At 44.8% G+C, this 17051-nt stretch overlaps 1 pseudogene; it reads right to left on the bottom strand.

Annotated features, from left to right (window-relative positions):
* Positions 1–273: 273 nt before the first annotated feature.
* On the bottom strand, positions 274–11947 carry LOC135559613 (axin-1-like; annotated as a pseudogene).
* Between the last annotated feature and the right edge of the window lie 5104 nt (positions 11948–17051).

Genomic DNA, 17051 nt, shown 5'->3' on the forward strand with positions numbered 1-17051 from the left:
ATAGGATTAAAACAACCGCTTTTTCAAATATTTAAATAGATAATATAACACTTTATCGTTATGTTTTAAAACAGACAATCTGTACACATCTGGTACCAACACATATAAAAATGACACGCTTATATTAGAAAGGATACCTTCTGATACGTCATATCAAAAATAATATGCTGCTTTAGTAAGCAGATTCATAGCATTTTTCTTCTAGTCAAATTGTACAATGCTACATTACATTACACTCAGAAAGACACTGAAGGAGAGAATGTCAGCTTTTTGTTGTTGTTGTGTGCTTTCCTACTCTGCCTGCACAATGCAGTGGCACTGAGCAGATATGAAAGCCTTGGAGTCATAAGGGTCTACCACAGTGACCACTACGCACTCGTCTCCTCATTCTCTCAGCCCTTCATCCATTCCCTCCTGTAGCGACTTACTCCGTACATTTTCTTCCCCTGCCAATCCTCCCTCTAATCAAACACGTTCTCTCCGTCTCTCTCCAGTGAACAGCTCATCCGTCGATAGCGCCATCGCAGGCCGACTTTGTGAACGTCGCCTTCCTCTCCACCTCCATGTCAATCAATCTTTTCCACTTTCCCAATGATCTTGTCCTCAAAGATGGGCAGGACGGCGTCATCTTCGCGCACCTCTTCAAACACCACCCCAAAGTCATTGCTTACCTTCTTGAAAAAATACCTAGAGTCGGTTGGATAGAGAACAGTTGCTTGTTAGTTCAAGTTCGTTGAAAAAGCTTGATTTATTATGCACCAAATTTACACAAGACGAAAAAAATGGACTTTGGAATGTGGTTCATCCTTTTCCAGATGACCATAAACACAACAAAAACGTGATATTCAATTTCAAGGACTTCAGAGTTTAATAGACTAAAATGTTACATAACATCATGTTGTAAATCTAGTTCCCTGTGCCTCACCAGGTAGAGTGAGTGACCTCACCTGTAGCTTCCTTTCTTAGTCAGCAGCTCTTTGAACTGGCCCAGCATGACCATGAGCCTTTGCCGACGTCCTGTACGGGATGGGCTCCCCCCACAGAAGTAGTAGGCCACCGTAATGTTCTCACACGCGGGCTTTTCATCACTTTATGTCTGCAAACAAACAAAGCAAGAGGTTCATTCAATTTGTCAGGTCAAGTTTTCCTTTCCAGAGGTATAATTTCCTCTCAGTCAGAATCTGATGTAAGAAAACAAGATTTCAAGTCACTCATCCTCCTCTTTACAACGTAGAAATGTTTTGGGCTGTGACAGCCACCAGAGTTGCTATGCAGTGAATGACTGTTTTAGGGGGCGAAGCATAATCAACCAGGGGCCGGGGACCCCTAGTGGGGCCTTAGTTTGATTTCCAGAGGTCTGCCAAGGAGACAACCAATAAATGCAAAAATTTGTTTGACAAAACAAATTCAAAAAATCGGTTTCATGATTGAATACTTCATGAGCCACAATGTAAAGACTTTACAGCATTGATTTCCTCTAAAATGCTATCAAATTGAGCACTCACGGTACAGGTAATATTGCCCTAAGGACCTTGTCCAGGGAAAGTATTCATTTATCAATCAGAGTTATTAGGTAATGTTGTTCCAGCAAGGAAATGCTCACAGAAGTTTCAGTAAGTTAGCAGTGAAGGGTGTTATGCCCAAATGCCTGGCAGAGAGCGAGCTACTACAGTAAGTAGTGTTCCAACTGCATGCCCCTGGGCCTGTTGTTGGGTTTGATGGTGTGGGGTGAGGTGGTGGAGGCCCAGTGATAGGATGGGGTTGTAGAGGCCCAGGGGCTATGCCAGGATAGCCCGGCTTTCATCTGCTCCTTACTGCAGCCTATCCTGTCCCCCTACATCACTAAAAACTGTCCATCGGAGGAAGAAGCCACGGGACATCAAACAAACAGCAGCTTCACACAGAGAACATCAAAAGCTCTGCGTTCTCGCCCCACGCAGCTTACAGTACACGCCTCTCCCTAGCTGCTGCCTCCTACTACCTCCCTCCCTGTCTTCCAGTTCTATCTTCCCCATCTCTCTCCACTTAATGTCATTCTAATCCCTCTCATCCCACCAGTGTGAAGCCAAAGGTATGATCATTCTCACGGTCGTCCACTGTTTTAGCCCTCACCCTGCAGCTATGGATTACAGTCTGACTAAGAAATGGTTGAAGAGGTGAGACTGACTTTTCTAATCCCCACCCATACGTCAGCAAATAATCAGATCAAATATGAATTTCTAATTGACAAAAAACTAAACTACACACATGTTATTGTACAGGAAACTACTACTAGATTATGGGGATACAAGTATTAATGCCAGTAATCAAACATATACGCCTCTGTTAATCTCTATGGAGTCTAGTCATACAGACAGGCCTCTGCTTGGCTGTGCAGATACAGAGCAGTTGGGTCTGGATGCTGCTGGTGATAGACATGGAAGGAGGTGGTGAGGTGGGGTGCTGCTGTGACCAATGGGAAGGGGGGGTTGAGTGCTGCTGTGACCAATGGGGTGGCTGTTAAGGGCTACTGGGGTAAACCAGACTGGACGTACTCGGACAGCTCCGTGTCAGAGACGGCAGGCACCACGCCGAGCGGCGGGAACAGGGCGGACCTGGCGGCAGCGCGCCCCCGCTGGATCACTTCCATCACATACCTGAAGGACCCAACAACCCTGGGAGTTAGACACGGACCAGCCACAGGGGCCACGCCAACCAGGATACACACACCAGGGATCATGCACAGATGTGCAATGAAAACGTCAAACCAGGTTGGTCAGTGCATCACGCTACTCAAAATGGGGTTTGATCAGTGAGAAATGTGAAGGGGGAAAAAAAGGGAAGAATATTTCATTCTTTAGAGGTCTGAGACCCCGTCATGCCTCAGCTCACCCCAACATTTGCTGTTTCAGCACAAACATGACTTTTCGATAACATTATTCCTTTTTTCCTGTATTATCAAAAGGATGAGTTTGGTGATTCAGTCACATGGCTGCCACAATCACTACAACAATACAACGGATGGCTAGACATGACATGAAGAACCAGGCTGTGACAGAAACATCTCCCTTCCTCCCTAGGTAACGCCGACTCACCTCTGTTTGGTCTGTAAGGTCCCAGTCTTCTTCTTCTCCTCCTCCAGTCTCCTCCTAGCCTCCTCCAGCTGGGTGAGGGGATTGGGGGCCGGGTTGGGGGGCATGGTGGGGTCCTGGATGAAGGGGTGTGAGGGCTGCACATTGTTCCGCAGCTGGGCGCTGACCCACGGATGCACTGCCCCGGGACGCTCCACAGAGCTGGGCCGCGACACTTCGTGGCTCGACGGGGTCTTCTTGGACCCTGTGGTGCTCCTGGGAGACATCCTTGTCATTGTTTGACCCAAATGTACACGTACCCCCATAATACAGATCAGTGTTAATTCAAATGACTTGCATCACTGTGGTTGTACGTTACTGATTCCCTACGTGGGGAAGACCCATAAAGCCGGAACTCACCCGTAGGGGCTCTTCTTGTTACGGACCGCCTCTCCCTCCATCATCCACTGGAGGATCTTCTGGTTCCTCTCCACGTCCTCCGGAGGCACGGGCACCTCAAAGGTCCGCACCTCCTCAGCCTTCTTAAAAGGCCGCTTCGATAGCGTGCTACCTTTGCTACTACGGAAATTGCGTGATAAAAATGACAATGACGTTAATGGCAAGTGTAAAAAAAAATATATATATATATAATAAAAAACATCGGAGACATGGAAGAACTAAAAACACAATTCAAAGAGACATGAAGGGGCTGTGTGTCTCTGTGTGTACCTGTAGCCCATAGGATCAGTCGGGCTGGGGCCCATGCCGTCAGCATAGTTGCGAGACTTGGACCCATAGTTGTGCTGCTCCATCCCCCAGTGGAAGTTACCATTGACCCTCGTGGCTGCGTCAGCCTCCACCTGCTCTTTGGGCTTCCCTCCGGCCGGGTGGTGGATGTGGTGCACGTGTTTGTGGTGGTATTGCTGGCTGGCAGCTTCCCCCTTGGGCCCCTGCCGAGCTGGGTGTTTGCCCGGGCCTGTGGGCAGTGGCATCCCAGGTCCGGGCACCTTGCCACCTGCAGGGAAGCCGTCGGGTGAGCGGGACTTGGGAGAGTGGCGGCCGGTGCCCGGGGACTGGCAGCCGGGGGTCTTCATGACTCGCTGGACGTGGTCGTCCAGGATACTCTCGGGGTTCTCCTCGTGGGCGTCAGGACGCAGCGCCAGGCCGTTGTAGCCGATGTCAGAGTAGCGGGGGTTGTTGTAGTGCTGTGGGTGGGCACCAGGGGGCAGCCTGTGACTGGAGAACGAGGTGGATGTGGAGATGTCTGCATCCTCACCCTCTTCCTCCTTCCAGAAAGAAAAATAAATGATCATTAAATATACTGCAGATGGTTACTACCCAACTCAACAGCAATACTACAAGTTGACATATCAGAGATCACGTCAGTATATAATACACAAATATATCCTACACATTAATTTGTGCTGTACATTGAGACATATCTCAATTACAACCCACATGCATGAGCTTCAGTGTCTGGTCATTTCCCAAGAAAATAAATGGAGCCCCAACTCACCACATTGTGAAAGAACAACTGCTAAAGTCATTTCAAAAGGCAAAAGGCAATTTGTTCCAATCAGTCACACCAGCAGATGGCACACTTCCACGAGACCATGTGTTAACACATGCCGTGGCATCATCATGGCTCTGCTGCAGAGGCAATGTTCTTCCTCTGTGGTGCAAAGCTATTTCGCTCTACATCATGTCTGCCAGCATAATCTTACCGCTCAATAGACCCTTGATTTTTACTACAATTAAATAGCTCGATATATTTCAAGCTATTATATTTCTATGTACTAGTTCCTAGACAAAGGCGCAGTCAGCCATAGTAACTAACTGTATGATGCGTACAGCCATAGTAACTAACTGTGTGACAAGTACAGCCATAGTAACTAACTGTATGGCACATGCAGCCATAGTAACTAACTGTATGGCACATGCAGCCATAGTAACTAACTGTATGATGCGTACAGCCATAATAACTAACTGTGTGACAAGTACAGCCATAGTAACTAACTGTATGGCTCACAGCCATAGTGACTAACTGTATGGCACACACAGCCATTTCACCAGGTCTGTCTCTGCAACAAACTGAATTGCTAAGGATTTGTGGACTCGGTCTTCCACTCCCCTAACTAAAACACATCAGCCCCCATTGGCTCCTCACCGCCTCACCCTTCCCACACACCTTTGATGGCATTTCAACATGGGAATCATTGGCAAATAACAGTGGGCAATTTATGTGGTGGAGGCTTTGATGCTCACTCCAGGTATAGGAATCCTGGGCGGGAGCTAAGGACTTTTTGATGAGGGTCTGACTGGCGCGAGCAGATACTGGCCTGGCTCTCGGTCTCTGGCTCAGAGCAGCTGTGCAGGCCATTGCTCTGCACTCTCAGTTACCCTGTTCGTGCCAAAATGAGGCCAGATCCAGACCTGCTGAGCCCATCCTGCTAAAAGGCATTGACTAATGAATGTGATGTACTGAGTCTCTCTCACTCACTCTCACCTCAGGGAAGAGGAACGTACTGCTGCTATTGAACATGTAAATTATACATTAGGTGGGCCAATATTCAGAGCGTTGAAAAGTAAAGTGAAAAACGGCTATTAAGTTATTTCTCTCTCCGTGGCAACAATGCATTGATCCTAAAGGTTCTGTATAATTTACTGACTAATTATTTCATCAGTCAACAGCAATATGATAGGCTATCCTGCTCTATTGACCCGTTCCTTTCAGACACTACTGAGGGAGTACTAGACCGCATGTGACCTCTCCATCAATCAACATTGGATTGAGGCCTAGCGAGATCAGGGTGTAAGTCTGTGGATGAATACCAGGTAAGAGAGCAGTGGAGAGGAATGGAAGGGGGGTACTAGCTTATCTTGATTTAGGTAAGAATATCAGTTAATAGAGTCACTATTTGTCACTCCCGTCTGCCACCAGCTCTTAATAAAGAGAAACCTACTGTTCCAGATGATGGCGGCTCCTTACATATGGGCCAAACGACATAAAATATCTGCCCCTGAGACTTAAGACCTGGCTCTGTGTACCGAAAGAGATTCCATTGGCGGTGAGCGAGGCATTTTTCTTCACGCCTCCAACTGACTTCAAACAAAGTCAATTAAATGGGCCTGGCTCAAAAGTGGCTCAGGCTGTCTGCAGGTGTTCCATCTTATGCCAGAGACAAAAAGGATCCAGGATAACAGTGGGATGGATCCGATAGGCCAGAGCCACACTTCTATCAATGATTCATAATGAATAATGTCGGTTTCCTTTGAATGAATCAACCCGGTCCTTTCAAACAGAGATATTACAGTGTACTCTTCTGATACAGCCAGACAAACAGCTGTAGAGAACATGGTAAGAGGTTGTTAAAAGGATGATGGGGGTGTAGAGAGTAGTATAGCGCCCACCAGGGAGAGGGATCACACCGGACAAGCACGGTGGTACTACTGTGGACAACAACGTACTCTTCACAGTCGGACTCTCTTCAGCCGCTCCTCCAGTTTCTCCTGGCCTCCCTCTCCCTCAGCACTCCCTCCAGCCGGCTGGGATCAGATCCGCTGAAATCCTCCGGGTCCACGTGAATGTCCTTTGGTATCCGGTTGGTGCGCTAACAGAGGGGGAACACACAATTTCCAGTTCATTTCAAATTGTACCGGTAGCCATTTTGCCGATAAATTGTTGCGTTTTCTCCTGAAAAAAGAAGGTCAAACCCCGTTGCCACGACGCTGTTCTGTTGATAGAACAGAAGGGAGAAAATAAAAAAACGGGAGGAAAGACTTATCAAACACGTCTACAGTTTATCAGGGAAACGCCAACAGGGACCTGTCATGAAATGAACGTGCCAAAACAATAACCTCAAACCAAAGTCAGAAGACTGTTGCTTAGCAGCTAATGTGGTACCCAAGGTCTGATTTGACATGGTTTAAGGCTTTGAATAGGCGGATATAGGCTGCTTACGCAGAATGTATGATGAGCCCCAGGCATTCAACATAGGGTACTTCCCAAAAGGTAGAGACAAAGCATAAGATATTTTGACCATCAGCCATAAACAACTTTTGTTGGTCAGTGACTTTATAATAGCAGTTTTTAAAAAAAGAAGAAAACACCGAAATCAATCTCCAGATCGACCCGGCCGCAGCGTGACCCCGTGCCCCACTTGCCTAGATAAATAAAGGTTAACAGCGTCTGAGCTACACGTCACGTCTGAAAAACACAGTGAAAGCCCACTGGTACACCACAGACCAGACTTCATCTCTAAAAAGTGATTGTCCATTCAAAATAATCCCCATCATTTCATGTTTAATCACAGGCAGCAGAGTGAAGTACATTTTCATCAAAGGAAGATGCTGGGAATATGCAGCTCTTAGCTGGTATTCCAACACAACCAAGCCTGTAAGGTGCATTGTTGTAGTAATCCAGCAAACAGAGATTAAAGAGTACATTCTGAGGTTATAGCCTAAATATTGTAGAGGGCCGTTTACTCAGGGACCCCACTGAAGCACACAGGATATGTCCCATGCTGATTACAAAGCCGGAGATTTCTCCAGCTCTGACTGCTATTTTCTCTTTGAATTTGGTTTCAGTTGGATTCATATTCATTTTACCCAACACAGACAAAGCTTTACACACAAACAGCCCAGAGTAGCTTATGGCCATTAGAAGACCTGGCTGTAGAAATTATTTCTCTACTGTGGCTATTACCCTCTATTAGCGATGAGTGTACACAGAGCGTACAAAACGTACAAAACATTAGGAATTACCGTCAATTCATCAGGCATGGACTACAAGGTGTCAAAAAGAGTTCCACAGGGATGCTGGCCCATGTTGATTACAATGCTTCCCACAGTTGTGTCAAATTGGCTGGATGTCCTTTGGGTGGAGGACCATTCTTGATACACAGAGAAACTGTTAAGCGTGAAAAACCCAGCAGGTTGCGGTTCCTGACAAAACTGGTGTGCCTGGCACCTACGACCGTACCCTGTTCAAAGGCAATTCAATATTTGTCTTGCCCAGTTACCCTCTGAAGTGGAACATATACACAATCCACATAATCTTTAGTCACCTTCATCTACACTGATTGAAGTGGGTTTAACAATGACATCAACAAGGGCTGATCGGATTCACCTGGTCATTCTGTCATGGAAACAGTAGGTGTTTCTAATGTTTTGTACACTCAGTGTATGCAGTGCATTCAGAAAGTATTCAGACCCCTTACTTTCTCCACATTTTGATAGTTTTTATAAAATGTATTACATTTTTCTCATCAATCTACTCACAATACCCCATAATGACAAAGCAAAAACAGTTTTTCAGATTTTTATTTTAAAACTGAAATATCACAGTTACATAAGTATTCAGACCCTTTACTCGGTACTTTGTTGAAGCACCTTTGGCAGTGATTACAGCCTCGAGTCTTCTTGGGTATGACGCCACAAGCTTGGCACACCTGTATTTGGGGAGTTTCTCCATTCTTCTCTGCATATCCTCTCAAGCTCTGTCAGGTTGGATGGGAAATGTCGCTGCACAGCTATTTTCAGGTCTCTCCAGATGTTCGATCGGGTTCAAGTCAGGCTCTGGCTGGGCCACTCAAGGACATTCAGAGACTTGTCCCAAAGCCACTCCGGCATTATCTTGGCGGTGTGATTAGGGTCATTGTCCTGTTGGAAGGTGAACCTTCATCCAAGTCTGAGGTCCTGAACGCTCTGGAGCAGGTTTTCATCAAGGATCTCTCTGTACTTTGCTCCGTTCATCTTTCCCTCATTCCTGACTAGTCTCCCAGTCCCTGCCGCTGAAAAACAGCCCCACATGATGCTGCTACCACCGTGATTCACAGTAAGGATGGTGCCAGGTTTCCTCCAGATGTGACGATTGGCATTCAGGCCAAAGAGTTCAATCTTGGTTTCATCAGTCCAGAGAATGCTGTTTATCATGGTCTGAGCGTCCTTTAGGTGCCTTTTGGCAAACTCCAAGAAGGCCGTCATATGCCTTTTACTGAGGAGTGGCTTCCGTCTGACCACTCTACCATAAGGCCTGATTAGTGGAGTGCTGCAGGGATGGTTGTCCTTCTGGAAGGTTCTCCCATCTCCAGAGGAACTCTGGAGATCTGTCAGTGGCCATCGGGTTCTTGGTCACCTCCCTGACCAAGTCTCTTCTCCCCCAATTGCTCAGTTTGGCCAGGTCGCCAGCTCTCGGAAGAGTCTTGGTGGTTCCAAACTTCTTCCATTTAAGAATGATGGAGGCCACTGTGTTCTTGGGGACCTTCTATTCTACCAACATTTTTTGGTACCCTTCCCCAGATCTGTGTCTCGACACTATCCGGTCTCGGAGCTTTACGGACAATTCCTTCGACCTCATGGCTTGTTTTTTACTCTGACATGCACTTTCATCTGTGGGACTTTATATAGACAGGTGTATCCCTTTCCAAATCAAATCAATGGAATTTACCACAGGTGGACTCCAATCAAATTGTAGAATCATCTCAAGGACAATCAATGGAAACAGGATGCACCTGAGCTCTTGTTCAAATCCCATAGCAAAGAGCCTGAATACTTATGTAAATAAAAGTATTTCCGTTTTTGATTTTTAATACATTTGCAAAAATGTCATTATTATGTAGATTGATGAGGATAATTGTTTTATTTAATCCATTTTAGAACATGCCTGTAACGTAACAACACGTGGAATGTCTGAATACTTTCCAAATGCACTGTACGTCTCTCCATTACCACTGCAGTATGTGTCAGGGACTAATCCATTAGACAAAAATGGAACAATCAAGGACAAGACAGACAGCGTTTCCATTATTCTGCTATGCATAGTTCGTTTCTTTATTATTCTGTATTCTGTGTACCGAAAAACAGAAGTCGATGATTTTTTTATTCTACACAAAATACATAAATGCATCCTAATGTGAGGGAGAGAGTCTTGTTAAACAGGACTCTTGACTCCGAGGCCCAATTAGGATGGGAGTTCTCCTGTAGGGAGCTGCAGAGGCATGCAGGGAGGCGGGACTGCCACAGAGGAGAAACACTACTGTCTGATGGGCTTCAACACAGACAGACAGCTGAGAGCGGGGGACAGCACCAGGCACAGCTTAGAAAGCACAAGCCTCACTATGAGCTATTCACACAACCTACACGGGCCCAGAGAGAGATGCAGTCAGGCATCTTACAAACGCAGGAAGGTGGAGAGATGGGAACATTTGAGAGAGACTGATGGTTCTAGAATACCAGGTTACAGCCATGTCAGCAGTCTTTGATGAGCGAGTGGGGTTCTTGCAGGTATGTGTGCGTACGTGTTTGTGTAGGGGGGGGAGGGGGGGGTGCAGCTAAACCAAGGTTAACTTACAGGAATATGAGGTAGTGGCACACGGCCATTTTTGCTTTAGCACTTTCAGTGCATCTCTCGTCGATGCTGTTTGCGATACTTGTATGGTGGAACCCCATCTCTGGAACAAAAACAAAAAGGACAATTTTACACACATATTCAAAACTCATAGGTTACTTTAAAGCTGGTGTGGTCGCTGACACCAACACGAAGAACTGTTTTATCCCAAGTCTCAGTGGCCCTGCTGGGTTTGCCTCGTCTGTGCCAGGAGCTGTGGAACAAACAGCAGATAATGGCCTCTAATCTAACCAGCTTCAGACACATGTTTTTGTCCTGCTGAGCAGCCTTTGATGATTCTTGAACATGCGTTCCCCCGTGCCATCTCTGAACTTACAGCACCTGTTCCGGTCTTCTGGCTTCCCTCTGCCAACATATCCTAGCTCGATTTACTCTAAAAGGAAACAGTCTGCTTCCCGCTAAGGCGGAAGATAGAGGATTGCGGCGCTAAATAACAGCTTGTGTCCAAAATGGGATCCTCCAAAGGTGCTGCTTATACATTTACCCTGAAACAAACCGTTGTCAGGCAATGTGGGTATGTCATATAAGACGTAGGCTATAACATTTGATTTTTTTATTCATTGTGGACCGACTCCTTTAACACAATTATGAGAGCCTGTCAAAATCTACTCAACCTTTTACCGTCAATTCTCCACCATTTCCTCAGAATTCCCGGGAAACTTGATTTAAAAAGGGTAACAGGTCCATGCCTTCAAATGACATACTTTGGCCCTGTCGTACCTCCCAGTTTATAGCTCTATAATTAGCATAAGTAATGACATTTAGCAGCGATCATTCGCGTGGGTAATGAACAGACGGCTGTTCTCTGAGGAGAGGAGCAGAGAGAGATGTTTTGCTGCTCCCAGTGACAGACAGACAGACAGACAGACAGGGGGAAATGGCACCATGGCACCAGTCTGGGTGCAGCAGGAGGCACTAGTCAGACTAGGGCCCTATTCATTCGGCACCAAACGGAAGAAAACATACTCAAAAAGAGGGACTACCTGAACTTGTTCAATGAGAAACCTGTTTCTGTTTTCTGTGGCAAAACATTTTGCTACTGTGTGCCCTAATGAATACGACCCAGGTAGAGCTCAGATATACCGGGCATGGGGTGAAATTGAAAATAACACACTCACTATTGTTTCTATACCCACACACTCACATGTCATAAAATTGTTTGTGACGGTCATCATGCTGAATAGCAAGGAACAGGAAGCTAACCTTCATTCTCGAAGGATATCTGCCCTTACTTCTGGTATGTACTATTACAGTTTGACCGATTGTGTGTGTGTGTGTGCACGCGTGTGAGTGGGAGGTGATGCGGAGGCTGTGCGAGTACGTACACACTGCTGTCGGTCAGGGAGAGTGTGTCTACATCGCTGGCACTGGACATGCTCTGCTGCTCGCTGTCGTTGGCGCTGGTGGCAGGGGCCATGGCGTAGCCCGTGTTGACATAGTACGGGTTGACAGGCTCCCGCCACGGCACGCGTCTGGAAGAAACGCCAACATTCAGAGAGACAGCATTAAGGCAAAGTCATTAACAATACATAGCACGTGATATAACACAATCAATGATGTCAGAGTGTATTAGCACCATTAAACAATAGAGTCAGGTTCACATGAGACACACGCAAGTACATTTCACGAAGATTATTGCCCTGTATTATCATAGCATTAAAAGGGAAGGACGTTGTTAGTTGTTCTGGATAAGAGCCGATAAGAACTGAGTGACAATGTAAATGTCATTTAGATATAAAACAAAAGGAAAATTTCCAAATAAGAATACTGTGTAGTATCTCTGTAGTAATACACGCCTTTCACACCAAACCACCCACATAATGAATATCCTTCAGGGGGTTTCTAAGGGTAGGTACAGTAGCGATGCTGATTTAACTCTTATTGGAGGCATCGCATCACCACAGCCTCCATCGTTGACTCAACCTCCCTCAACTGCTCCCTTCACATGCATTATAGATCTGGTTAGGCCTCTGTTCTCTTCATCTTTAAACTGAAAAAGATCCCTAAAGTGGTCCGTGCGTGGTCCCTCCCTGGAACTCTGAAGCTCTCAGTCTTACCAGAGACCAAACCAAAACCCAGGCTACTTCTGACTGGCTATCAGTCAGCCCATATTCTAGCCCAAACAAAAGAGAAAGAAAATCTTTGCGAAGTGGTAAATCAGTTTGGGATTAAGAGAAGAATGAGTGGTTGAAGAATGTCTTTCGTTCTACATTATGTAAGTAAAGGGATGAGATTCTAATATGTCTAGAGATGACAAATTACAATTGGTTCTCTTTGAGAAGCAATGGCAGTAAATAACGGAAGATGGCATATGTGTCATAACTAGACTGCCAATCTATCGAATAAAAATGACAATATAAACTAGATTTCCATGCGAATATTCCTAAACCACAAAGTGAACACGTGCATTTTCCCACCAGTGGTGTTTCCACCAAGCTGAATAGTCACTGATATGTCATTTTAAAAATCAGCGCATGATGACGTAGTGCACACAAAAAAATGCAATTTTCGGCTTCCCGAATAAAATGTCAATGTTTAACGTGATTCCCATCACATTTTCAACTCTACCGACAGTTTCGCCACAAAAACGTTTTGCGTTAAATAGCTAAATGTGACTAGTCTGGTCTTAATGCTTTAGCCAACGTCGAGTAGGCTCTGCGGTAGGCTAGTCTACATGATGATATCACAGAGAATATCTTTTTTATTTGGTCAAAACGGCAGTCAAAGCGTCGATCAATCAAAGTCACCAGAATAAGACCCTCGACATTTATTGGAAAGGAGCATCAAGATCACCGTGCACTTTCACCGCCCTGTGAAGTTCATCGTAACTTATTTCCTCTGTAGCCTAATAAAGTGTGTTGTTTCCTGAGTCGTAGTGGGAGGACCACACACACACACACACACACACACACAAACCATGTGATCGAGTGACTCCAAGTTTACTTCTGATATGATGGCTATTACATATTTGCACATAAAGGCATTTCCACCACCATTTCTCACATAATAACATTTTACCGAAACAAAAAGATCCCACCATGTCAAACTAACAACTTATCTGTCAGCGTTTAGAAAATAGTACTGAAGCTTCCTGTTTCCATCACAGCTGTTATTAGATTTTTTTATACTGTATGATTTTACTCACATACAATGTATGAATGGAAACGTGGTTATTGGCTATAAATGACAGGACCGAGGCTAGTGGTACTGCCGTCACATTCAGACAGGATCATATCAAGGCGATGTTCAACTATTCGGCAAAGAGCAACAAAAGTAAGAGACTATTCCTCGACAATCCCGGAGGCAAATTTCCCCCAGAGAAAAAAAACAAGACAGAAACGTGCCTCACTTCTATTCAACATAACATGGAAATAAATACATGTCTAATCTTCGTAAAAAGAACAGGTGTACAGCCATGATTTCTGAAGAGTCCTGTCCCTCAACCATAAGTCCTATCAGCGTTTATCACTGGAAAAGAGATTACAGTTTAATACGAAAGCACTCTAGTCATTAAATGATGCTTATGGCCTTTTACATTTTCGGTCCATAAGCACTGTCAGCAGTAAGCCATTACATAATCTGCCCTTCAAGGAAGTCTACTGAATTACCCATGGCGAACACGCATGACATTTACTTTCAGCTTACAACCCAAATCTAACAAAAACACGGAAATGACATAACGTGAACAACTAAGAAAAGAAGGAAAGAGCTCAGATAAGTACTTCATTTGGAATAGTCAGCAATTTTGCAAAAAAGTGAGTTTCCATTGAAGTCAAAAATGACTCAATATAAAAAAAAAATAAAAAAAAGTTGAGTAAGTAAAAAAAAAAAAATCGATTCAACTTCTCAAAACAGAGACTCTGACTGAGAACACTTCTTTACTCCGGATGCTCTAAAAAAAAAAAAACTGCTTTGAGGAACAAAACCCACCATGACGGCATCCCTCATGCTACATTTTATCAAACAAAAACAAGTCCAACCAATACGAGCCGTCAATGCATAGAAATGTACATTTTGTAACATTGCGGTGCAACGTGGTTGTGGATAACGCGACAGAAAACCGTTATATGGCCAAGGTTTCAAATAGTGGGATTCTTTTACAGGAAGGAGCGTTACGAGAGGAAATGCAACTGAAAGGGGCAGCTGCAGAGGAGCCACAGTGTTTTAAGGAGTGTGCAGCACGGGGCAGGCGCCAAACAGGAAGCCTCCTTTTACCAGGGTTTCCCCATGACCTGGAAGCCTGGCCCCCTGCCTCCACAGGGCTTCCAATTCTAAAACCCTGTCTGTGTTCTCTCTTCAGGGAACAACATGGAAAATGGCAGCCTCCTACCAGAACCATGGCCATCCTGTCCTGCTGTGCTGACTGGTAGTGAGGCATGGTTTATGAGCCGAGCAGCTCTCGGATTACTGCAGCCTCTGATGATTATTCCCAGGCAGCACTCAAGCCCATGATCTAGAATCTTCTCATGATTGAAGCAGCAGCCATGATGTCAATGTTCACAGACTCACAGAGAGAAGCAAAGAGATGGAGCCGGAGGTGAGAGGTGCTTTCAAACCAACACTGGTTTCATCATGGTTGATTTTTTCCTGCTGCTGGCCCTATGACAATTTGACGGGTTCACGGCTGTAAATGGATGACATTTTCATCGTTTCTTCTTTGACGGCGAGTAGGCCAGATGGCCAAAACATTACTCATACTACTCAGAAAGCCCATCAAGAAACATCATCATTACCTTTGAATACCATTGTCCTGAAAAACTTCATGAAATTGTCCTCCTGATGCACAGTGATCGAAGCTCAATGCCAAATCATTAGATCTAGGGCCTTTTGTTGTTCCAATGACTTGGGCATTTCTTTGGACCGAGAGAATAATGACTGGTCCTTTGTCACTCCCCTTTACATTGGAGTGCAGCCACCCCTGGATCACCACCGATTGGTTTATCAAAGCCCTGCCCATACACAGCAACATACAGTTGAAGTCGGAAGTTTACATACACTTACGATTGAGTCATTAAAACTCGTTTTTCAACCACTCCACAAATTTCTTGTTAACAAACTATAGGTTTTGGCAAGTAGGTTAGGACATCTACTTTGAGCATGACAAGTAATTTTTTCAACAATTGTTTACAGACAGATTATTTCACTTATAATTCATTGTATCACAATTCCAGTGGGTCAGAAGTTTGCATACACCAAGTTGACTGTGCCTTTAAACAACTTGGAAATTTCCAGAAAATTATGTCATGGCTTTAGAACCTTCTGATAGGCTAATTGACATTATTTGAGTCCATAGGAGGTGTACCTGTGGATGTATTTCAAGGCAATCCTTCAAACTCAGTGCCTCTTTGCTTGACATCATGGGAAAATCAAAAGAAATCAGGCAAGATCCCAGAAAAAAAAATTGTAGACCTCCATAAGTCTGGCTCATCCTTGGGAGCAATTTCCAAATGCCTGAAGGTACCATGTTCATCTGTACAAACAATAGTACACAAGTATAAACACCATGGGACCACGCAGCCGTCATAGCGCTCAGGAAGAAGACGCGCTCTGTCTCCTAGAGATGAACGTACTTTGGTGCGAAAAGTGCAAATCAATCCCAGAACAACAGCAAAGGACCTCATGAAGAAGCTGGAGGAAGCAGGTACAAAAGTATCTATATCCACAGTAAAACGAGTCCTATAACGACATAACTTTAAAGGCTGCTCAGCAAGGAAGAAGCCACTGCTCCAAAACCGCCATCAAAAGCCAGACTACGGTTTGCAACTGCAACATGGGGACAAAGATCGTACTTTTGGAGAAATGTCCTGTGGTCTCAATGAAACAAAAACAGAACAGTTTGGCCATAATGACCATTGTCATGTTTGGAGGAAAAAGGGGAGGCTTGGTAAGCTGAAGAATACCATCCCAACCGTGAAGTGCACGGGGTGGCAGCATCATGTTGTGGCGTTGCTTTGCTGCAGGAGGACTGGTGCACTTCACAAAATAGATGGCATCAGGAAAATCATGTGGATATATTGAAGCAACATCTCAAGACATCAGTCAGGAAGTTAAAGCTTGGTCGCAAATGGGTCTTCCAAATGGGCAATGACCCCAAGCATACTTCCAAAGTTGTGGCAAAATGGCTTAAAGACAACAAAGTCAGGGTATTGGAGTGGCCATCACAAAGCCCTGGCCTCAATCCTATAGAACATTTGTGGGTAGAACTGAAAAAGTGTGTGCGAGCAAGGAGGCCTACAAACCTGACTCAGTTACACCAGCTCTGTCAGAAAGAATGGGACAAAATTCACTCAACTTATTGTGGGAAGCTTGTGGAAGGCTACCCGAAACGTTTAACCTAAGTTAAAACATTTAAAAGGCAATGCTACCAAATACTAATTGAGTGTATGTAAACTTCTGACCCACTGGGAATGTGATGAAAGAAATAAAAGCTGAAAATAATCACTTACTATTATTCTGACATTTAACATTCTTAAAATAAAGTGTGTTATCCTAACTAACCTAAGACAGGGATTTTTTTTACTAGATTAAATGTCAGGAATTGTGAAAACTGAGTTTAAATGTATTTGGCTAAGGTGTACGTGAACTTCTGACTG

The sequence above is a fragment of the Oncorhynchus nerka genome, unplaced genomic scaffold, assembly GCF_034236695.1.
Source record: "Oncorhynchus nerka isolate Pitt River unplaced genomic scaffold, Oner_Uvic_2.0 unplaced_scaffold_2771, whole genome shotgun sequence".
NCBI classification, from domain to species: Eukaryota; Metazoa; Chordata; class Actinopteri; order Salmoniformes; family Salmonidae; genus Oncorhynchus; species Oncorhynchus nerka.